We start from the raw sequence: 25,502 nt of genomic DNA on the forward strand, positions 1-25,502 counted from the left end.
CGGCGCAGCCCCCGTGCGCATGCGCCGCCGGGTCCCCTGCCCGTTCCCCTCCCCTCCCCCGCGGGGTCCCAGGCGCCCACCCGTGAGCGCTGCGGCCTGCGCCATGCGTTTACCCTGGGCAATACTGTGCACATATGATGTGTGTACATACCGTACATACATGTGCGTGGTGGTGACTGCGCTCGCGCGGCCTCGCTGCTGTGTGTAATACACCTCCTTTATCATCAACTCGAGGATGGTGGCGAAAGTGAATTCTGTTAAGCGTAGTCCCCCACGCTTCCTTTACGTGTTTTGGGTACTGACTCTATCGGATATTGTCGTTCATAAACCTCTCACTCATTGCTTTGTCTCTCAGATGGTTTCCTTTGCTGCACAGAAAACTTTTGTCTCCATGTGGCCCCAGTAGTTTATTTTTGGTTTAGTTTCTCTTGTCTCGGGAGACACATCCGAAAATATTTTGCTACCACTGAGGTCCGGGAAATGACTGCCTATGCTCTTATCTAGGATTTTCTGGTTTCAGGTCATACATTTAGTGCCGGAGTCCAGCTCCAGCAGGTCCAGGGCCCCCTGAGGGAGAGACGGTGTCCTCGAAAAAGGAGAGTGAGCCTCGGCTTGCTTTCTCATCCACCAGGCTGGCATCTCTCTGCTCGGTTTTTGTGTCTTTATTTATAGGTTGACTGATAACAGGACATCCGCAGGTGGAACTTTTACACCGAACAAATCTCTGTGATAGGACGCTTTGAAAAGCGTACAGATACAAGATTTACAGAGGTGTTCTGGCAAAACTATCCTAATTACAGTGAGCAGTAAATTCTACAATTAAGAGGAAGACAAGATGTTCTAAGTGAAAAATATACGTATTTATTCATATCAATGATGCTAAGATTAAGTCCTAGTTTGAGTGATGTATAGACAGGTAGGGAGTCATCTCGTCTGGCTTACCAGGGGAAGAATGTATTTGGACTAGTTAGTAGATTGTTTGTGTAAACCCTTTCGTTTAACGCTGCAGGTGTAAATACCAGAGGGTCCCTAAATGTGTCAGCCCTTGAATAAGGGTATGTTTTAGTGACCCTGACCCGTCGTCATCATCCGTCCTCATTACGGATGTCAGTGTAAGGGGAGGTATTTGTGTCACCAGTTGGCAAAGGTACGTGCAGTAACTTCTGTCTGGTCCTTGTCTGTTTCTTATCTCTAAGTTAGGCTCCTCTTCTCTGGGCCAGAGTTAATGGTAATTCTTGTGTTTTTAACCCTTCCCCCTTCTAATTTATGTCTTGGGTCTGCAAAGCTCATTAGAAGAGCCTTTTGGCAAACACCTGCAGTGCTTTGTCTAAAATCTTTGTAGAGGTGGGAATATGCTTCTTCTCATGAGGTGTCTGTGGGGGGAATATTGGTCTGACTTGGAACATTGTAAGGCCTAATCAATACCCGCAGTCCCGTTCCCAGTAAGAGCCAACAGTAGAAGGGGACACCAGTTTTGCTTCAAGGCAGGAGCTGTGCAAACATCTGCCATTTCCTCGCTGTGACTGTGTCGTCCAGCAAGCCGGCGCGGCTTCCAGCAACTTAGGTCCTTAGTTTATCGTGGGCATATGTTCATCTGTGGTGAACAAAGGTCGTCTGTTTTTATTCTTTGCAGGTTTCCCCAACACCATTTGTGACGAGACGGTATTTTTGTTGGTTGTACGTTCTTGTCTCCTTTGTTGAAGTTTAATTAACCATATAACCTTGAATTTCGTTACTGGATCTCTATTCTGTTCTGGTGATTTATGTCTGTTTTTGTGCCGGTCCATACTGTTTTAATTACTACAGTTACAGAGTGATAGCTTTAAACACCTCCAGGTGTGTTCTTTTTCAAGATTGTTTTGACTATTGGGGGGTCTTCTGTGGTTCCATACAAATCTTAGGATTATTCTAATTCTGTGAAAAGTGCTGTTGGTGTTTTTATAGTGGTTGCATTAATTTGGTAGATTGTGTTGGGCAGTATACACATTTTAAAAGTAATTGTTCTCCCACTCCAGGAACATGGACTATTTCTTTTTTTTTTTAATTTTTAAAAATGTTTTATTTGTTTTTGAGAGAGAACACACATGTGCAATCAGAGGAGGGGAAGAAAGGGAGGGAGACACAGAATCTGAAGCAGGCTCCAGGCTCTGAGCTGTTAGTCCAGAGCCAGATGTGGGGCTCCAACCCACAAACCATGACACCAAGACCTGAGCTGATGCTGAACTTACTGAGCAACCCAGACGCCACAAGCATGGACTGTTTCTGATTGTGTCATTGTCGATTTCTATCATCAGTTGTTATAGTTTTCAGAGTACAGTTCTCTCATCTCCTTGGTTAAGTTTGTTCCCAGGCTTTTGATTATTTTTGGTGCAATTGTAAATAAGACTGTTTTCTTAATTTCCATTTACTGCTACGTCAGTATGGGTGTACAGAAACAGGTTTCTGTGTGTTGATTTTGTTTTCTGCGACCTTACTGAATTTATTTATCAGTTCTCAGTTTTCTGCTGGTTTCTTTAGGATTTCCTCCATGTAATGTCATGTCACTGACAAATAGTGAAAGTTTTCCTTCTTCCTTACCAATTTGGATGCCTTTTAATTTTCTGGTCTGAGGGCTGTGGCTAGGACTTTCAGTGCTGTGGTGAATAAAAGTGGTGAGAGTGGACATCTCTGCCTTGATTCTGATCTGAGAAAAGCTCTTTGTTCCCCCCACCACTGAGTTTGATGTTAACTGTGGGTTTCTAATATATGGCCTCTATCATGTTGAGGTATGCTCCCTCTAAACCTTCTTTGTTGAGGGTTTGTACCATGAATGGATGGTTTGGCTTGACAAATGCTGCATGTATTGAAATGGGTAATGTGGTTTTTATCCTTTGTCTTGTTGATGTGAGGTAGCACGTTGGTTGATTTGCAAATGTCAAACCACACTTCTGTTTGAGGGATAAATCCCACTTGATCGTGATGCATACTTTAAAAAATATATTCCTGGAATAGATTTGCTAATATTTTGTTGAAGTTTGTGTCTGTGTTCATCAGAAATATTGGCCTGTAGTTTTCTCTTTTGGTGGTGTCTTTATGCTGGCCTCCTTCTTTTTGGAATTGTTTGGGAAAACAGATGTTAACATTTTTAAATGTTTGGTAGAATTCACCTGTGAAGCCATGTGGTCCTGGACTTTGTTCCTAGAATGTTTTTTGATTACCAGCAATGAAATTGAGTCTGCAATAGATTGTTCAAATTTTCTGTTTCTTCTTGATTCAGGTTTGGGATGTTATGTTTCTATGAATTCATACATTCTTCCTAGGTTGTTCAACTTTGCATATAATTTTTCACCATATTCTCTTATAGTCCTTTGTATTACTGTGGTATTTGGTGTCAGGTGTTATCTTCTGATTGTGTGTGAGTCGTTTGTTTTAGGGGTCTGGCTAAAGGTTTATCGATTTTTGTTCATCATTTCAAAGAAACACCTCCTGGTTTCATCGATCTGTTTTACATTTTTATAGTTTTAAAATCTTTGCTGTCATCTTTGTTTTTAGATTCAAGTAGGCTTCATGTACAGTGCAGAGCCCAACACAGGGCCTGAACTCAGAACCTTGAGATCAGTCCCTGAGCTGAGATCAAGAGTCTGACACTTAACCCACTGAGCCACCTTACTACTGAGTCACCTAGGTGCTCCTGCTATAATCTTTCATACTTCCTTTCTTTTATTTTTATTAAATATAATTTATTGTCCAATTGGTTTCTAGACAACACCCCGTGCTCATCCCAACAAATGCTGTCAGTATCCATCACCTATTTCCCTCTCTGCCTCACCTCCCCATCAACCCTCCATTTGTTCTCAGTATTTGAGTCTCTTATGGTTTGCCTCCCTCCCTCTCTGAACTCCCCCCCTTCCCCTCCCTCATGATCTTTTGTTAAGTTTCGGAAGGTCGACATATGAGTGAAAACATTTCACTAATTTCATCTACTGATTATGGAATTGACTTTGGTTGTTTTTTTTTTCTTCTAGCTCTGATAGGTGTAAGGTTAAATTGTTTTGAGATTTTACTTGCTTTTTGTTGTAGGCTTATATTGCTATAAATGGACTGCTTACCATCCATTTCAAGGATTTTTTGTCCTAAAGGTTTTCATTTTGTTTTCATTGTTCTATAAAAATTTCCTCCTTGATTGCTTGTGTGATCCATTCATTGTTTAATAGCATGTTATTTAACATTCATTATCTGTGTTCTTTCCAGATTGTTTTCATGGTTGACTTCTAGTTTCACAGAATTGTGATGGAGGGGAAAATGCATAGTATGACTTTGGTCTATTTGTTGAGATTTGTGATCTATTTTGAAGAGTGTTCTGTGTGCTCTTGAGAAGAATGTGGATCCTGCTGTTTTAGGATGGAATGTTGTAGATATATTTGTTAGATCCATTTGATCCAATGTGTCCTTCAAAGCCGCTGTTTCCTTGGGATTCTGTTTGGGCGATCCATTTGTGTACAGGGAGTAGAAAAGTCCCCTCCTGCTAGTGTATCACTGTGGTTTATTTCCTTTATGTTTGTTACTACCTCCTGTGTTCAGTACAAAAATACTTACGATTTTATCTTCATGTATTGTTCTCTTTATGATTATAGAGTGTTCTTATTGTTACAGTCTGTATTTTAAAGTCTATCCCTTTAAGGTAGTGTTCTTGTATTCTATGGGTAAATACCCAGTAGTCCAATCCCTGAATCGTAGGGTAGTTTTATTTTTAGTATTTTGCGAAATCACTGTACTTGTTTTCCACAATGTCTGCACCAATTTACATTCCTAGAAACAGTACAAGAGCATTCCTTTTTCTCCACATCCTCGAGAACACTTGTTTCCTGTGTTAATTTCTTTTTATTTTTAACCATTCTGATGGGTGTTAGGTGATACCCCATTGTACTTTTGAATTGCATTTCCCTGATAGTGATGTTGAGCCTCTTCATGTGTCTGTTGACCATCTGAATGTCTTTTTTGGAGAAATGCCTACTCATTTCTTCAGTTTGTTTTGTGGTATTTGTTAAGATCTTCTGCTTTTTATTTTTTAGATAGTTTATTACTGTAAGGTTTAATAGATGGAGGCGAGAGGAAAGAGAGAGACCAAGTTATGGAGCCAAGAAAGCCTTTATTGGAGTCTGCAATTCCGGGGCGAGTTTTTGTGACTCTGGAGTGGGGAGTCAGGGAAGTTGCGCCAGGTGTGGGAGAGCAAGGTGTTTTATGGGTGCAAAAGTTCCGGGTTTGAGCCCAGGTGGGCCGATAGCCAAGTAGGGGCATCTTTGGACAGTGGCAGGATTCAATTGGCTGTTCACTTCGGTGGGTTGGGGAATGGTGAAATTCCATGGTGAGGCATTCCAGTTTGAGACAGTCCAGATTAGAGAGTGGGGGTCGTCAGTCCCTGGCGGTGCCTGTAACTATTCTCTGACCCGCAATAAAATGGCCGCTAGTGCTTTTCAAACGACGTGGGTCATTCCAGGTTTGCAGGTGGGGGTTGTCAGTGTGTGCTTTCCAAAGAAAAATATGTGGGGTTGAGACCCCAAATTCTCATGAGAAAACAGATAGGAGATTTCGGCCCCTTTCCCTAAATGTCCTTGTCAGTGAGAGTCACAACAAAAATTATACTTAGATGCACAGCAAACAGATGACCAGAGAAGTAGACACAAGAGGGGGTCTCACTGCTGCCACCAGTGGAACCCCTTAGCCAGGGAGGAATTACACTCTCTCTCCGTCCCAGTGAGGAATTACACTTTACCTCCCTCCCAAGGAGGACTTACACAAAGCACGAGAAATATACACACAATGGGGTCACACTTCTGCCACCAGTTGAACCCCCAGAAGTACATGCACAGAGAAACAGACACAAGATGGCTCTGTGGCTAAGTCAAGGGCACCCAGCTTTCCCTTGCGCCGCAGGTACAACCTGTTCCAGAGCCACTGGAATCCTGATGAGGAGACCTGCCCCAGTCTCCCCCTGTTCCTCAAATGGGGTTACACTGCTGCCACCAGCAAAAACACCTACAGGCAAACCAGCTCTCCAGCCTCCTGGTGGGGTCCTAGACCCCACTCGCCCAATCTAATGGGGTCTTGCTGCTGCCACCAGCGAAACCCCCTACAAGTGAACCAGCTCTTCGACCTCCCGGTGGGGTCCTAGACCCCACTCACCTAATTCGGACAGGTGAGCTGGCCTCCCGGTGGGATCCTAGATCCCAGTCACCTTGAGACACTAAGTGGATCCAAGACGTCTCTTGGATCCCACGGCCTCGAGCTTTCATGGCGTCTGCATGGCTCCTTTGAGGCCCCACAAACCAAACTGATCAAACAACAGATGGTCCGGAAAGACCCAGATCATCTGAAGACACAGACAGACACACACAGAAGGACAATAAATTAGTGCACTCACCAGCCAGCGATCAGGCCCAGTGTGTCGGGGTCCCTGGGCCTCTGGGGAGGAGGATTCTCGGCCAATGCACTGTATGTTATGCCCAAGATTTCAATATCGTCCCCCACAACCGGAGACCGCCAGGGAGACTGAGTCATGCATGCAAAAGCAAAGGGCATTTATTATTACAGGCTTATAAGCTCAGGCTCACAGACCACCAGCGCAGTGGATCCGTGCTGAGAGCCCCAGACAAGGACTGAGTAGGGTTTTTATGGGGTCTGGGGAGAGGGAGTTACAAGAAATTGTGACACAGGTACAGTGACCCAATCATAATTGTACAACAGTATTGGCGGCAAGTTTAACCATACATATTGTCCAGAGCATTTGTTACTTTTGGCGGGACTCAATCACAATATTTAGTGTACCTTTAAAATCAACCAATTACAGGGTGAGCCTATGGTCTTGTATGGCGACTACCTACAGGCCTCACCCTTAGGAATGTGGAGAGTGGTAGCTGGCCTTCCCTGATTGGGTGTGCGAAGGTGGTCTCTCTTGCTCTAGGCAATGTGTAACTGCCTGTTAGTTTCGGAGAACTGAAACCTAGGTCTTTTAGATCAGAGGGGAAACTTAAAGCCCGTCATGGAGTCAGTTTGGTTTAGACTTGTGTCCTTACAACATAGGAGGATGAAGGTAAAAAGGGATATTTTGTCAGGAGTGTATTCTATAAGGCTTCCCTGCAACCAACAGTCGGTGATCCAGGTGAGGACTGAGGATGGGGAGCAGAAAGGGAGTAGGAGGGGGTTAAGAGGTAGTTCAGTCAGAAGTATTTGTAAAAAGGCTGAAAACTGGGACATGAGGTCAGCGAGGACCTGTCTCATAGGTAGCCTCAGGGGCTTTATTGGGATATTCTGAAGGAGGGTGTTTGCTGTTTCGAAGGGTGAGGGGTCCTGAGGGGTGTGAGTACCAGGGGTCAGGGACCTTTTCAGTGACAGTGGGGTGCGTTTGATGTTTGAGATATGTACCCAAGGTTTATGGCCCAACAATTTGATTGCCGTAGGGATGGTGAGGATAACAGTGTAGGGCCCCCACCAACGTGGGGCTAGAGGAGATTTATCATGGAACTTAAGAAGGACCAAGTCTCTGGGGATTATGGGAGGCTGATGTGAGACAGTAGCGGCGGGAGAGAGGAGTGATCTATCTGCGTGTTGTCAAAGTAGGTCTCAGAGTAGGGTGAGGTAGGGGAGGTAAGAAGCCAGTGGGGGAGATAGTGTGGGAAGGGAGGGTGTAAGGAGGAAGGGCCTCCCGTATAGGAGTTCGAAGGGACTGAGGCCTGTTGGGCCTTAGGGGGTTGCCCGTAGATGTGTTAGTGCCAAGGGCAGTAGTTGGGGCCAGGAAAGACGAGTCTCGAGGGAGAATTTGGTCAGATGGTCCTTTAGGAGACCATTGGCTCATTCAACCTTACCTGAGGATTGGGGGTGATACGGGATGTGAAGTTTCCAGGTTATTCCAAGAGCTTTGGAGACCTGTTGGGTGACTGAGGAGACGAAGGCCAATCCACTATCCAACTGTATGGAGCACAATAGGCCAAATCGGGGGATGATTTCCCTGATCAGGATATCAGTCAAGGCTGAAGAGCCCTCTCCTGGGGTGGGAAAAGCCTCTATCCAACCTGAAAAGGTATCGACCATAGTGAAGAGAAAGCAGAGTTTCTTATGTCGGGGCATATGTGTAAAGTCTATCTGCCAGTCTTCTCCTGGCTGGTGACTCCAGAGTTGGTGAGTGGGGCCTGGGTGGTGGAGTCCACCTTGGGGGCTGACTGAGGAGCAGACAGAACACTGTTGGTAGGTCTGAGCTGTTATTTAGCATAGTTTTGGGTGATGAAAGAGGGGGTTGAGGAATTGAAATATGGCCTGAGGGCCTATATGTAAAGTTTTGTGACCGTCTGATATAAATTGGGGAGCTATTTTGTCTGGTAGGGCTATACAGTTATCTATATTGATCCATTTGGAGGTAGTTACAGCCCCTTGGAGGGAACAGTAGTGGTCCCTTTCAGCCTGGGTATAACTTGGGGAATAGTCCTCGGAGAGGAATAAGATGGGGGTGAGCTCAGCTCCTAGTGCAGTGAGCCGGGCAGTATGGTCTGCTTTATTATTGCCACAGGCCACCTCTGTAGTTAGAGGCTGGTGTCCTTTACAGTGGACAATGGCTGCCTCCTGAGGGAGTTTTAGGGCCTTTAGGAGTTTTGCTATGTGGGGCCCATTAATGATAGGAGTTCCTTTGGTAGTGAGAAAGCCTCTCTCATTCCGCAGTACAGAATGGGTGTGTGCAATCAAAAAGGCATATTTGGAATCAGTGTATATAGTGACCTGTTTATCTTTTGAGAGCTGAAGGGCCCTTGTGAGTGCAATGAGCTCCGCCTTCTGAGAGGACGCACCCAGCGGGAGCGGGGCTGTCCCCAAGACTGTCAGTCGAGACTACAGCATATGCTGCCCTTGTCCCTGTTTGTCTAGTAAAGAACTGCCATCTACCAAAAGGACGAGGTCGGGATCGGACAAGGGCTGGTCTTTCAGATTAGAAGGTGGTTGAGAGAAGGAGTCGACAAGTTTTGGACAGGAGTGAGCCAGAGGTGAGGCTGAATGAGAGGGAGCTAGAGGAAAAAGGAAAGCCGGATTGAGTCGGGGTGATAGTTGAAGGGAAATGTGAGGATTTCCAATGAAAATAAAGTGGAAAAAGTTGCACGCGAGAGGGAGCGAGATTGGCCAAAGATTTGTACGTCAGGAGAGCTGAAAGTTGGTGTGGGGAGTAGACGGTTAAGGGATGCTGGAGGGTTAGCTTACGAGCCTCCTTTGTTAGAGTGGCTACTGCAGCCAGAGCTCAGAGGCAGGGTTGCCATCTCCGGATAGTGGGGTCTAGCTGTTTGGAGAGATAGGCCACTGCTTGAAGTTGGGGTCCGCAAGCTTGTGCCAGGAGGCCAGTTGCGATGCCTTGTCATTCATCAGTATATAGGAAGAAAGGTTTGGTAACATTGGGGAGGGCAAGAACAAGACGGGTAGTGAGAGCTTAAACAAGTTGGGGAAAAAGAGCGTCTAACCAGGCTGGGTTCTGAGACGGGGCCTTGGGGAGTTTCTTTGGCTGCTTTGTACAGGGGAGATGCCAGAAGGGCGAAGTTAAGAATCCAGTGTTGGAAGAAGCCCACCAGCCCCCAAAAGTAAAGAACTTCATCAGCCGATGTGGGAGGAGCAAGGTTTGGATCCTATCTGGTGTGAGGGTTTTAGAGGTAGGAGTAAGGGAGATCCCCAGGAAGGTGACTGTGGTTTGGCAAATTTGAGCCTTAGTGGGTGATACCCAGTATCCTAGGCGTGACAGGTGATTTAAGAGGTAGATAGTGTCAGTTCAGGTAGTTTCCAAGGAGGTTCTGTAAAGGAGGAGTTCATCTACATACCGAAGAAGGGTGCTTTGGCCTGGGAGATGGCAGTCATGGAGATCTTTAGGTAAGGCCTGACCGAATAAATGGGGACTGTCCCTGAAGCCTTGGGGGAGGACTGTCCAAGTAAGTTGTTGGGTATGGGAGGTAGCAGGATCCTCCCATGTAAAGGCAAAAAGAAAATAGGAATCAGGGTGCAAGGGGATAGTAAAAAAAAAAAAAAAAAGCGTCCTTCAAGTCTAATGCTGTGAAACAAGTAGTTGTTGGAGGAATTCGGGAAAGTAGGGTATATGGGTTGGGGACCCCAGGGTGGATTGGGATCACAGCATTATTGATTATTCGGAGGTCTTGAACTAGGTGATAGGCAGCAGAAGGTTTGTGGACGGGTAAGATAGGGGGGGTTACAGGGCAAATTGCACGGGATCAGGAGGCCTCGTGTGAGGAGGCGGTCGATTATAGGTTTGAGACCCATGTGATGAGTATGTGAGTTGGAATATTGGGGTTGTGAAGGAAAGGAAGAGGGGTTTTTGAGCTTGATGAGTACTGGCATGTGATGGGCGGCTATTAGAGGCGCCGACGTGTCCCAGACATTGGGATCAACTGGGAGGTCTGGCGTTGGGAGAGTGGGGATCAGGGTGGACAGCTAGGAGAAAGTGAGTTGAGGAGGTGGAAGGGGTACGTAGGTGGATAGAAGCCCCTAGTTTATGGAGAATATCCCTGCCCAGGAGGGGGACTGGACAGGAGGGTACAAGCAAAAAGGAATGTGAGAAATGGAAACTATCCAGGCAGCAGGTGAGAGGCGGGTACACAGTGGAGCAGAGGGGGAGCCATCAGTGCCCATGACTCTAATGGTGGACTGTCCGGTTGGCCCTGCATAGGTAGACAGAACAGAATAGGTAGCCCCTGTGTCCAGCAAAAAAGAGATGGACTTACCCGCTACCTGGAGTTTTACCCTGGGCTCAGTGTGGGTAACTGGGGTGACTGAGTTTGGGCCTCGTCATTCGTCCTCTTCCATCCCCAGGAGCTGGAATGCGGTGTCCAGTCTGGAGGGAGTCTCGCCCGGTGGAGGCGTTGTGAGCCTACTGTTCCCTGCGTTAGGACAGTCAGACTTCCAATGTCCCTTTTATATGACACAGGAGACAGGGTTTATTGGGCTCCCTGGGGTTTGGACATTGACAAGACCAGTGGCCTTCCAGGCCACATTGGAAACATGGTCCAGGAGGAGGGTGTGGTCCCCCATTCTTATGAGGTTTATCGGCTGGCCTCAGGGCTGCCGCCAGGGCTTGGGCCTGTAATTGAACCGTTTGCTGCAGGTAGGATTACCTCCTCTGCTCCATGGCCTCTTCCCTACCGTTAAAGACTTTAAAGGCTATTCTTACCAGATCTGAAATGGGCGTCTGGGGTCCATCTTCAGCCCTTTTTAGCTTTTTACGGATATCTGGTGCTGACTGGAAAATAAAGTAAGTGGTGAGGACAGTGGCCCCAGCTGGAGATAGCCAAGTAAGGGCATCTTTGGGCTGAGGCAGGATACAATTGGCTGTTCACTTCGGTGGGGTGGGGAATGCTGGAATTCATGGTGAGGCATTCCAGTTTGAGACAGTGCAGATTGGAGAATGGGGGTCGTCAGTCCCTGGAACTATTATCTGACCTGCAATAAAATGGCTGCTGGTGCTTTTCAAACAGCGCGGGTCATTCCAGATTTGCAGGTGGGGGTTGTCAGTGCATGTAGCTCTCCACAGCAAAGTGGCCGCTCAGTTGCCTTCCCATGGCAACTCTTACAGTTACCAAGATGGTTTCTATATAACACCCAGTATTCCTCCCCACAAGTGCCCCGGTCTATGACCATCACCCCATTCCCCCCTCCTTCTTCAGCCCTCAGTTTGATTTCAGTATTCAGGAGTCTCTCATGATTTGCCTCACATCCTTTCCCCAACTCTCCCACACCCCTTCCCCTTTCCCATGATCCCCTGTTAGGTTTCTCCTGTTAGACCTATGAGTGAAAACATATGGTATCTTTCCTTCTCTACCTGACTTATTGCACTTAGCATGACTCCCAAGAGGTCCAGTCACTTTGCTACAAATGTCCAGATTTCATTCTTTCTCATTGCTATGTAGTATTCCATTGTATACATATACCACTTCTTCGTTATCCATCAGTTGGTGGACATTAAGGCTCTTTCCATGATTTGGCTGTTGTTGGAAGTGCTGCTATGAATATTGGGGTTCATGTGCCCCTATGCATCAGCATTTCTGTATCCCTTGAGTAGGTCCCCAGGAGTGCTATTGCTGGTTTATAGGGGAATTCTATTTGAATTTTGTGGAAACTCCACAGTTTTCCAGAGCAGCTACAGCATTTTACATTCCCACCAACAATGTAGGAAGGTGTCCGTTTCTCCACATCCTTGCCAGCGTTTATAGTTTCCTGATTTGTTCATTTTATCCACTCTGAAAGGTGTGATGTGGTATCTCAGTGTGGTTTTGATTTGTATTTCCCTGATGGTGAGTGACACTGAGCATTGTTTCATGTGTCTGTTGGCTAGCTGGATGTCTTCCTAGAGAAGTGTCTATTCATGTCTCCTGCCCAATTCTTCATTGGATTATTTGTTTTTTAGGTGTGGAGTTTGGCGAGTTCCTTGTAGATTATGGATATTAGCCCTTTGAGCGGTATGCCATTTGCCACAATATATTCCTATTCTGTTGAGTGCCTGTTCATTTTTTTGATTGTTTCCTTTGCCTTGCAGAAGCTTTTTATCTTGATGAGGTCCCAGTACTTCATTTTTGTTCTTGATTGCCTTGCTTCTGGAGATGTGTCGAGTAGGGAATTGCTGCGATTGAGGTCAAGGAGGCTACTTCCTGCTTTCTCCTCCAAGGTTTTGATGGTTTCCTGTCTCACATTCAGGTCTTTCATCCATTGAGTTTATGTTTGTGAATGGTGTAAGAAAGTGGTCTAGTTTCATTCTTCTGCATGTTGCTGTCCAGCTCTCCCAGCACCACCTCTTAAGGAGGCTCTTTTGTCCATGGGATACTCTTTCCTGCTTTGTCAAAGATTCATTGGCCATACACTTGTGGCTCCAGTTCTGGGCTCTCTATTCTATTACATTGGTCTATGTGTCTGTTTGTGTGCCAATACCAACCTATCTTGATGATGACCGCTTTGTAGTAGAGGCTAAAATCTGAGATTGTGATGCCTCACATTTTGGTTTTCTCCTTCAATATTACTTTGGCTAATCGGGTTTTTCTGAGGTTCTATACGAATTTTAGGATAGTTTGTTCCAGCTTTGTGAAGAATGCTGGTGCAATTTTGATTTGGATTGCATTGAATGTGTCGATTGCTTTAGGTAATAATGACATTTTAGCAATGTTTACTCTTATCCATGAGCATGGAATGTTTTTCCGCTTCTTGGTGTCTTCTTCAATTTCTTTCACAAGCTTTCTATAGTTGTCAGCATACAGGTCCTTTATGTCTTTGGTTAGGTTTATTCCTAGGTATTTTGTGATTATTCATGCAATTGTGAATGGGATCAGTTTCTTGATTTCTCTTTCTATTGCTTCATTTTTGGTGTATAAAAATGCAACCAACTTCTGTACATTGATTTTTGTACCCTGCAACTTTGCTGAGTTCATGGATCAGTTCTAGAAGGCTTCTGGTGAAGTTGATTGGGTTTTCCATGTATAGTATCATGTCATCTACAAAAAGTGAAAATTTGACTTCATCTTTGCTGATTCTGATGCTTTTTATTTCCTTTTGTTGTCTGATTGCTGATGCGAGGACATCCAGCACTATGAAACAACAGTGGTGGGAGTGGACATCCCTATCATGTTCCTGATCTAAGGGGAAAGCTCTCAGTTTCCCCATTGAGGATGATATGAGCTGTGGGCTTTTCATAAATTGATTTAATAATGTTTAAGCTCCTTCTATCTCCACTTTGAGGGCTTTTATTAAGAAAGGATGCTGTATTTTGCCAAATGCTTTTTCTGCATCTATCGACAGAATCATATGGTTTTTATCTTTTCTTTTGTTAATGTGATATATCACATTAATGGATTTGCAAATAATGAACCACCCCTGTAACTCAGGAATGAATCCTTCATCAAAATGGATAATTAGTTTTATGTGCTGTCAAATTTGATTTGCTAATATCTTGTTGAGTAGTTCTGCATCTGTATTCATTAAGGAAATTGGCCTGTAGTTCTCTCTCTCTCTCTCTTTTTTTTTTTTTTTGGTGTTGTTGTTGTTGTTATGTCTCTGTCTAGTTTGGGAATCACAGTGATACTTGCTTCATACAATGAGTCCGGAAGTCTTCCTTCTATTTCTATTTTTTGGAATAACTTGAGAAGTATCGGTGTTAACTCTGCTTTAAATGTCTGGTAGAATTACCCTGGGAAGCCATATGGCCCTGGAGTTTTATTCATTGGGAGATTTTTGATAACTGATTCAATTTCTTCACTGGTTATGGGTCTGTTCAGATTTTTTATCTCTTCCCACTTGAACTTTGGTAGTGTGTGTGTGTTTAGGAATTTGTCCATTTCTTCTAGATTGTCCAGTGTGTTGGCATATAACTTTTCATAGTAATCTCTGATTGCTTGTATTTCTGAAGGATCAGTTGTAATAAATAAATTTTGATTCATGATTTTGTCTATTTTGGTGCTCTCTTTTCTTTCTAAGGAGCCTAGTTAGAGGATTATAAATACTGTATATCTTTCCAAAACAAATCATGGCTTCATTGATCTGTTCAATTGTGTGTGTGTGTGTGTGTGTGTTTTAATTCTATATTATTTCTGCCCTGATCTTTATTATTTCTCTTCTTCTGCGGCTTTAGGGTGCTCTTCCTGCTCCCTTTCGAGTTTCCTTAGGTGCTCTGTTAGATTGCGAATTTGTGCTTTTTCTAGTTTCGTGAAGTAGGCCTGAATTTCAATAAACTTCCCTTTTAGGACTGCCTTTGCTGCATCCCAGACCGTTTGGATTGTATTTTTGTTTTCATTTGTTTCCATATAGTTTTTAATTTCTTCTCTATTTACCTGAGTGGTCCAATAATTCTTCAGTAGGGTAGTTTATAACCTCACATTTTCTGGAGGTTTTGCAGACTTTTTCCTGTGTTTGATTTTGAGATTCATAGCATTATGCTCTGAAAGTGTGCATGGTATGAGCTCAATTCATTTGTATTTATGGAGAGCTGATTTATGACCCAGTATGTGATCTATCCTGGAGAATGTGCCATGCGCTCTTGAGAAGAAAGTGAATTTCTAAGCTTCAAGATGCAGAATTCGAAATATATCTATCAATTTGTTCTGTTCCAGTGTGCCATTCAGGTCCATTGTTTCTTTAATGATTTTCTGTCTGATTGACCTATTCATTGCTGTCAGTGGAGTATTAAAGTCCCCTGCAATTAGTACATTCTTATCAATAAGATTGTTTCTGTTTATGACTAATTGTTTTATGTATCTGGGTGCTCCTGAACTGAAATCGGCACGTCGATGTTTGTAATTGTTAGCTCTTCCTGAAATAGAGACCCTGTAATTATTATATAATGTTCGTCTTCATCCCTTGTTACTGCCTTTAAAGTCCAGGTTGTCCGATAGAAGTATGGCTACTCTGGCTTTGTTTTTTTTTCTCTTTTCAATAATTTTTCATGTTTATTTAAATTTACTTTTGAGAGAGAGACAGCGTGAGCAAGGGAGGGTCAGAGAGAGGGGGGACACACAGAATCCGAGACAGGCTCCAGGCTCTGAGCTAGCTGTCAGCACAGGACCGGACACAGGGCTTGAACCCATGAACCGCGAGATCATGACCTGAGCTGAAGTCAGATGCTGAACCAACTAAGCCACTCAGGCACCCCACTGGCTTTCTTTTGATGTCGAGTCCCATGATAGATATTTCTCCATACCCTTACTTTCAATCTGAAACTATCTTCCAGTCTAAGGTGAGTCTCTTGTAGACAGCAAATAGATAGATGTTGGTTTTTTATCCATCCTGTTACTCTGTGTCATTTGATTGGAGCATTTAGTCCATTTACATTCAGTCTCATTGAAAAATGTGGGGTTAGATTGTGTTCTCTGTAGGGTTCATGTTTGTATTGATGTCTCTGGTATCTTACATTTCTTGCTACATTTCTCTCAAAGGGTCCCTCTTAGGATTTCTTAAGGGCTGGTTTGGTGGTGATGAATTCTCAATTTTTTTAATTTTTTTTGAAAACCAGTATCTCTCCTTCTATTTTGAATGACTGGCTCGCTGGATAAGGAATTCTTGGATGCATATTTTTCCTGTTCATCATATTGAAGATTTCCTACCGTTTCTTTCTGGCCATCCATGTTTCAGTAGATAGGTCTATAACCACTATGCTAGGTTTCCCTTTGTATGTTAGGGTACTTTTATCTCTAGCTGCTTTCAGAATTCTCTCTTATTCTTATATTTTGCCAGTTTCACTATGATGTGTTGTGCTGAAGGTTGGTTTAAGTTACGTCTTAGGGGAGTTCAATGTGTCTCTTGAATTTCAATGTCTTTTTCTTTCCCCAGATTAGAAAAGTTTTCGACTATAATTTGATCAAGCACACCAACAGGACACTTTTCTCTTTCTTCTTCTTCAGGATCTCCTGTGATATGGATATTGGTCCATTTGATTCTATCACTCAGGTCTGGAATTTTCCTTTTGTGCTTCTGTTATCAATTTCTCTCTCGTTTCCTCAGCTTCCTCTTTTGCTATAACTTTCTAATTCACATATTCTCCTCTCTGCTTCAATTCATGCAGTGGCAGCCTCCATTCTATTCATCTCTTTTATAGCCTTTTAAAACTCATCACAGGTATTTTGAAGGTTCCTAGTCTTTTTATCAGTATCTTCTCTGATGGCTTCCATGCTTTTTTCAAGCCCAGCAATTAATTCTATGACAATTGTTCTAAATTCTTGTTCAGTTATGCTCCTTGTGTCTGTTTTCAACAGTTCTGTAGCTGTGATTTCTTCCTGGAGCTTCTTTGAAGGAGAGACCTTTCTTTTGGTAATTTTGGCTAGCTTCCTGTCTCTTGTAAGTTTTATTTAATTTTTTAAATGTTTTATTTCTTTTTGAGAGAGAGCGAGCATGAACAGGAGAGGGTCAGAGAGAGGGAGACACAGAATCCAAAGACAGGCTCCAGGCTCTGAGCAAGCTGTCAGCACAGAGCCCCACGCGGGGCTCAAATCCATGAACAGAGATCATGACCTGAGCAGAAGCAAGCCACTTAACAGACATCCACCCAGGCGCCCCTCTTGTCAGTTTTAAAAGCTCGTTATGCCCTGTGGGCCTATTAGTATTTCGCTATTAATAGAGGCTCTTTGACTTCCCTGGGCCTGTCATTTGAAGAGATATTCTTTTAATGGTGTCTCGGTTTTGCTTGTTATGCCTCTGATTAACTTTTTTAATCCCTACTCAGTGATATTTGGGACTCTCCACCATGTGTGCTTTGGTTATTTTTTGTTTGTTTGTTTTAAATTTTTTAAATGTCTTTCAATTAATTTTGAGAAACAGAGAGAGACAGTGCGAGCAGGGGAGGGTCAGAGAGGACACAGAATCCGAAACAGGCTCCAGGATCAGAGCTAGCTGTTGGCACAGAGCCTGAAGTGAGGCTCGAACCCACGAAATGTGAGATCATGACCTGATCCAAAGCTGGTGCTTAACCGACTGAGCTACCCATGCGCCCTCACCATTTGTACTTTGGCTCGTTTCTTGAGGTAGCCCTGAATAGGAAAACGGACAAACACACAGGAGACAAAAGCACTCAAATGCACAGACTGATCAAGTAAGCAAGCAAACCAAAAAGGGAGCGAAAGGGGGGGGGGAAAGGCAGGGGGGGTAGAGAGAGGGGAGGTGGTGGTGGACAGAAACAACCAAACATAAAGGGCAGTCTGAGAGCATGAAACCTGCAAAAGGGAGAGATAAGGATGAGATAAGGGAAAATATATCTGGATGGTTAAGAGTTGATTTAATCACAGTGCATAAATGTTGCTCTTTCCCAGACTCTATGGGGAAAAGGGAGAAAAATATTTTAAAAATAATTATAGAAAAATTAAAAATAAAAATAATTGAAAAAAGCAGCTCTCCACCGCATATGGGCATGGTTTGATGTAGGTAGGTTGAGTCTCTGGGTCTCCTCTCTGAGGCCCCCCCTTAGTGGTTGCAGGGAGAAGAATGGCGGTGCCCCCAACCCCCTCAGACCATGCATTGCCAGCCACTCTATAGTCCACCTCCCCTTGCCATGGGCGGGTCAGATTGCTTCAGTTTTCTAAGCCCTGCCAGGTTTCTAAATCCTAACCCACACACTTTGCTGCCACCACAGTTAATATGATCTCCAGCAGGTGGGTGGCTTTCTGGCCAGAATTGAGTAGGGGGAGTGGGGAGCCAGCTTTTCCCCAGCTCCACCTGACGTCGGCAAGCTGCTGAGCCCAAGGGAGAACAAGCCCGCTGATGGCGCCAGATTACTCTTCCTGTGCCCAGTGGCTACCACTGGAATTGTTTGTGTCTCTCTATGCGGGCTGAGGTCTCCCCTCCCCAGAGATTCGTCTATGAGCATTTACAGTCTCTCCTTCTCTTCCCCTCATTCTCTGCTGCCACACACGTCCGTCCCATGGGTTGCCATGCATGGGCACGCTGTGCAGTCCTCCTCGGTGCTGTTGCCTCTGGACACCTGGCCCTCTATGAGCCTGGGGCCAAGTTTCTGGGCGCTCTCTCCTGACTCTGCTTTGGGCTGGCTCTCCGTCCCATAGAGTCTCTGGTCCCAATTTGCACTAACTCAGGCACCTGTGAGGCTGTTATCAATAAGGTGTCTGTGCACACACCTCTGTTCTTGGAGATCAGAATATTGTGGCTTTTAATTCTCCTCAGCGTGAGAGTTGCAGGCGGGCAAATACAAAGCTCCCTTCTCCGCCATCTTGCCATTCTCTCTGATCTGCTTATTTTCAATTGGAGTATTTTGTTATTCTTGAATTGTAGAAGTTCTTTATATTTTTTCAATATGTCATTTGCAAATGTCTCCTCACATTTAGTACGTTGCCTTTTACATTTGTTTTTTTGCTGTGCAGAAGCTGATTATTTTAGTGTAGTCCCATTAGTTTATTTTTGCTTTTGCTTTTCTTGTTTTGGAAAACAATGCTGCTGTGGTCAGTTTCAGAAATTACTGCCTGTGTGCTCTCTGAAGATTTTTATGTTTTAGGTCTCACGTTTACATCATTAATCCATTTTGAGTTTATTTTTGTGTATGGTGAAAGTGCTCCATGGGCACCTGGCTGGCTCAGCTGGAAGAGTGTATGGATCTTGATCTTAGGATTGTGAGTTTGAGCTCCACATTGGATGTAAATATTACTTTTTTAAAAAATCATGTGGCACCTGGGTGGCATAGTTGATTGAGTATCCTACACTTGATTTTGGCTCAGGTTATGATTCCACAGTTTGGGGACCAAATACCACATTGGGATCTGTACTAAGTGTGGAGCCTGCTTGAGATTCTCTGTCTCTGCCCTTCTTTCATGTGCACTCTCCCTCTGAAATAACATAATAAAATGAAAAACAAAAAGAAACCTTAAAAATATTTTTAAAGTAATGTCTACACACAACATGGGGTATGAATTCCACTCTGAGATCAAGAGCCATATGCTCTACTGACAAACAAGTGAGGCATCCACAAAAGAAAAAAAAGTCCAATTTTCCCAACACTATTTGTTGAAGAAACCATCTTTTACCTATTGTATATTCATTCCTGTTTTGAAAAAGGTTAATTGACATATATTTGTGGGATTGCTTCTGTTTTGTTTTACTTGATAGAACTGTGTCAGTACAATACAGTTTTAATTGCTACCAGTTTGTAATATAAGTCGAAAACTGCAATTGTGATATTTCCAGTTTTGTTCTTTTTCAAGATTTCTTTAGCTACTTGGGGACTTTTATCTAGGAAATTTTAGGTTTCTTCTAGTTCTGTGCAAAATGTTTGTATTTTGATAAGGATTCCATTAAATCTACAGATTGCTTTGGATATTATAGACGTTTTAACAATATTCTTCCAACCAGTAAGTATGGAATGTCTTTCATTTGTGTTGTCTTCAATGACTTTCCTCAATGTTTTATAATTTTCAGAGGACAAATCTTTCATTTCCTTAAATTTGTTCCTATATATCTATATTTGGTGCAATTGTAAAATAGAACTATATATTTCCTCTAGCTCAAAAGTGTATACAAATGCACTGGATTGTCGTGTATTGATTTTCTATCCTGCTACCTTTATACTCATTTATCAGTTCTAGTAGTTTTTGGGTGGAGTCTTTAAGGATTTCTATATATAGTTTCAAGTCCTCAGGAAACTCTTTTTACAAATTCCTTACCACAAAGGAAACGTTTTATTTCTGTCATCTGGTTGCTTTCGCTAAGACATCTCAATGCTATTTTCAATAAACTGGTGATAGTGGACCTCTTCCTTCATTCTTGATCTGAAGAGAAAAGCTCAGTTTTTCACATTATGTTACCTATGGACTTTTCATAAAGGGACTTAGCAAGTTGAGATGTCTTCCCTCTAGACCTACTTTCCAGACGATTTCTATCATGAATCAATGTTTTTTGTCAAATGCTTTCTCTACATCTATTGAAATGATCACATGGTGTTTATCCTTTCTCTTATTGTGATGTATCACATTCTTTTTTGAATATTTAACCATGCTTGTATCCTAGGAATTAATCCTGCTTCATAGTACTGTATTAATTTTTAAAATACATTGGATTCAGTTTGCTAATATTTTCTTGAGGATTTTTGTGTCTGTGTTCATCAGAATTATTGGCTCCTAGTTTTTTTCCTCTATTTTGTGGTGCTGTTATCTGGATTTGGTATCAGGGTAATGTTAATCTCATAAAATTAATTTGGAAAATTTCTTCCCCTCCTATTTTTTGAAATAGTTTGGGAAGAGTAGGAATTAATTCTTCTTTAAATGTCTGGAAAAAATTTCCTCTAAAGCTGTGTAGTCCTGGACTTTTGTTTTTGGGGAGTATTTTGGTTACTGTTCAATTTCAATTTTGGTGAATGTTCTATTCTTGCTTTAGTTTTCATAGCTTAGGTTTCTAGGAGTTTTGTCCATTTCTTCTAAGTTGTCCAATTTATTGGCACATATTTTCCTCAAGTGATTTTAACATGGGCTTTATGTTAACTTTTATGGTAACTCTTCTTTATCAGTCATTTATTACCTGATATGCTTCATATTTCATCTATCCTTACTCTTAGCTTTTTCTGCCAACTTCTTCAGTCCCAATAGGATACACGGTTCATCTCAATATTCAAAGGCACTGCTTCACTTCCAGTTTTTCCTCTATAGTATTCTCCTTCAGCAAGCCTACCTGGCCCTTCTCTCCTACACCCCATGTGATCTGATTTACACTAGTGATGATGTATTCATCCTCTTATCAAATTAGGGTTGTTTTTTTTTTTTGTTTTTGTTTTTAATATCATCGTTACATCATGGGCTCTGCCTTCAATTTTTTCGTCATTTATACATTGTCAAGTTGATTTCTATATAACACACAGTGCTCATCCCAACAAGTGCCCTCCTCCATGCCCATCACCTATTTTCCCCTCTACCACTCCCATCTACCCTAAGTTTGCTTTCAGTATTTAAGAGTCTCTTATGGTTTGTTTCCCTCCCTCTCCTTAACTATTTTTTCCACTCCCCCCCCAACATGGTCCTCCGTTAAATTTCTCCTGTTCCACTTAGGAGTGAAAACATATGGTATCTGTACTCTGCCTGACTTATTTCACTTAGCATAACACCCTCGAGTTCCACCCATGTTGCTACAAATGGCCAGATTTCATTCTTTTCCTTACCATGTAATATTCCATTGTATATATATACCACTTCTTCTTGATCCATTCATCAGTTGATGGACATTTAGGCTCTTTCCATGATTTGGCTATTGTTGAAAGTGCTGTTATGAACATTGGGGTACATGTGCCCTTAAGGATCAGCACTCCTGTATCCCTTGGGTAAATTCCCAGCAGTGCTCTTGCTGGGTCATAGGGGAGTTCTATTGATAAATTTGAGGAAACTCCACTGTTTTCCACAACAGCTGTACCAGTTTACATTCCCACCAACAGTGTAGAAGGGTGTCCATTTCTCCACATCCTCGCCAGCATCTATACTCTCCTGATTTGTTCATCTTAGCCACTCTGACTGCCGTGAGGTGGTATCTGAGTGTGGTTTTGATTTGTATTTCCCTGATGGTGGTTGACGCTGAGCATTTTTTCATGTGTCTGTTGGCCATCTGGATGTCCTCCTTGGAGGTCTTCTGCCCAATTCTTCATTGGATCATTTGTTTTACAGGTGTGGCGTATGGGGAGTTCCTTATAGATTTTGGATACTAGCTCTTCATCCAGAATGTCATTTGCAACTATCTTTTCCCATTCTGTCAGTTCCCTATTAGTTTTCTTGATTGTTTCCTTTGCAGTGCAGAAGCTTTTTATCTTGATAAGGTCTCAATAGTTCATTTTGGTTCTTGATTCCCTGGCCTTTGGGGATGTGTCGAGGAAACTGCTGTGATTGAGGCCAAGGAGGCTGCTTCCTGCTTTCTCCTCTAGGGCTTTTATGGTTTCCTATCTCACATTCAGGTCTTTTATCCATGTTATTTTTGTGAATCGTGTAAGAAAGTGGTCTAATTTCATTCTTCTACATGTTGCTGTCCAGCTCTCGCAAAATCACCAGTTGAAGAGGCTGTCATTTTTCCATGGGATTCTCTTTCCTGCTTTGTCAAAGATTCATTGGCCATACACTTGTGGGTCCATTTCTGGGTTCTGTATTCTATTCCATTGGTCTATGTGTCTTTTTGTGTGCCAATACCAACCTGTCTTGATGATGACCGCTTTGTATTAGAGCCTAAAATCTGGGATTGTGATGCGTCACATTTTGGTTTTCTCCTTCAATACTACTTTGGCTATTCGGGTTTTTCTGAGTTGATATATGAATTTTAATACAGTTTGTTCTAGCTTTGTGAAGAATGCTGGTGCAATTTTGATTTAGATTGCATTGATTGTGTAGATTACTTTGGGTAATAATGACATTTTAACAATGTTTATTCTTCCGATCCATGAGCATGGAATGTTTTTCCACTTCTTGGTGTCTCCTTCAATTTTCTCATCAATTTTCTATAGTTCTCATTGTACAGATCTTTAACATCTTTGGGTAGGTTTATTCTCATTATGATTTTTTGTGCAATTGCGAATGGCATCATTTTCTTGACTTCTCTGTGGCTTCAGTATTGGTGTATTAAAATGCACCAATTCTGTACATTGATTTTGTACCCTACAAATTTACTGAATTCATGGATCAGTTTGAGCCAGCTTTTGTTGGAGTCTGTTCGGTTTTCCTTGTAGTTTATTCTGTTATTTATCAAATAACATAATAAATAACATTGGTTGGAGCATTTAGTCTATTTACATTCAGTGTTATTATTGAAAAATATGGGTTTAGAGTCATTGTGTTCTCTATAGGGTTCATGCTTGCAGTGGTTTCTCTGGTACTTTGTGTTTCTTGCAAACTTTTCCTCATAGAGTCTCTCTTAGGATTTCTTGTAGAACTGGTTTGGTGGTGAACAAACCCAATAACTGAAAGGAAAAAAAGAAAGAAAGAAAGAAAACCACAAAACAAAAACAACAAAAGACAAATGACAGTCTAAAAGCATAAAACCAGAAATCCCAGTTATAAATAAAAAGCAGAGGAGGTAGTGCTGATGTAACAGCATATACAAAGAGAAATGACCAGGCAGAGAGACTAAAAGGTTAATTCAGAGAGAGAAAAAGGAGAATACCGCAGAAGGTGAGGAGAGAAAAACAAGATAATATTACCCTGAGAAACTATATAGTCTTATTATTTCAGAGAGCAAGAAAGGAAGGTAAAGGAGGTGTAGACCATGCATCAAGGGAATGGATTAAATATGCCTGTTTAAGCAAACTTATAACCAAAATAACCAGTCGAGAGGAAGGGAGACATAAGAACGACATAAAGGAGAATATATCTACATAACAAGAATTGATCTAGAGTTACCCATGGCAGTGCATCACTGCTGGTGATGGGGTAGGGACTGTTTAAGTAGAATCTATCTGGACTCCGGATTAAAAAAAAAAAACAAAACACCTACCCTGCACACATTGCCGTGGTTTGGTGTACGTGGGACCTGTTGGCCGCTCCCTAAGTCCTCGCATTGTTGGTTGTGGGGAGAACATGGGGACCCCCAGGTCCTTCTCAAATCAGGTGTTCCAAAACACTCCTTTGGGTCCGATCTTACTGTGCTCTGGGTGCAGCCAAGGTGGCCACTCCAGAGGGTTTTTAAGGGTTGGACATTTTACCCTTTATCCATATTGCATATCCTGGTTTAAAGGGGTGAGCGTCTGTGGTCAGATTCAGAGGTAATCACTCCCTGACCAAGTGGAGAAAGGTGGTTAAAGTAAAGCCAAGTTGCCGCATCTTTTGTTTTAGGGTTAGCTGGTCTATCTCATTGAGATTCTCACCTTATGCTCTTGATAATGGGTTGGAGGGCATCCATAATGGATTTTATGAGAAGAAAATCCCCTCTATTTTTTTTAATTTATTCATATTTTGTCGTTGGTTTCCTTTTCTTAATTTATAGTTTACTTTCAAGTAGGTTTACATATAATACCCCATGCCCTTTCCCACAAGTGGCCTCCTCCATGACCATCACCCCCTACCCCTTTGGCCCTCCCCCTTCAGCCCTGAGTATGTTTTCAGTATTTAAGAGTCTCTCTTTATTTCACTCCATCTCCCTCTTTTTAGCCCCTTCCCCTACCCATGGTCCTCTGTTAGACCAATGAGTGCAAACATATGGTATCTGTCCTTCTCCGCCTGACTTATTTCACTTAGCAGGACACCCACGAGGTCCATCCACCTTGCGACAAATGGCCAGATTTCATTCTTTCTCAGTGCCATGTAGTACTCAATTCTATATATAAACCACATCTTCTCGATCCATTCGTCATTTGATGGACATTTAGGTCTTTCCATGACTTGGCTGTTGTTGAAAGTGCTGCTATGAACATTGGGGAACATGTGCCCCTATGCATCAGCACTTCTGTATCCCTTGGGTAAATCCCCAGCAGTGCTATTGCTGGGTTATAGCGACTTCGATTGTTAATGTTTTGAGGAGCCTCCACACTGTTTTCCAGAATGGCTGTACAAGTTTACATTCCCACCAGCAGTGTAGGAAGGTGCCCGTTTCTCCACATCTCACCTGCATCTATAGTCTCCTGATTTCTTTGTTTTAGGCACTCTGACTGGCGTGAGGTGGTATCTCAGTGTGGTTTTGATTTATATTTCCCTAATGGTGAATGACACTGAGCATCATTTCATGTCTGTTGACCATCTGGATGTCCTCTTTGGAGAAGTGTATGTTCATGTCTTCTGCCCATTTCTTCACTGGGTTATTTGTTTTTTGGGTTTGGAGTTTGGGGAGCTCGTTGTAGATTGGGATATTAGTCCATCTGATATGTCATTTGCAACTACCTTTTCCCATTCTATTGGTTTTCTTGATTGTCTCCTTTGCTGTGCAGAAGCTTTTTATCTTTATCTTGATCAGGCCCCAATAGTTCAAATTGCTGTTGATTCGTTGCCTTGGAGCTGTGTCGAGTAGGAAATTGCTGCAGTTGATGTCAAGGAGGCTGTTTCCTGCCTTCTCCTTTAGGGTTTTGATGG

Source organism: Suricata suricatta, chromosome 7, assembly GCF_006229205.1.
Source record: "Suricata suricatta isolate VVHF042 chromosome 7, meerkat_22Aug2017_6uvM2_HiC, whole genome shotgun sequence".
In the NCBI taxonomy this organism is placed as follows: Eukaryota; Metazoa; Chordata; class Mammalia; order Carnivora; family Herpestidae; genus Suricata; species Suricata suricatta.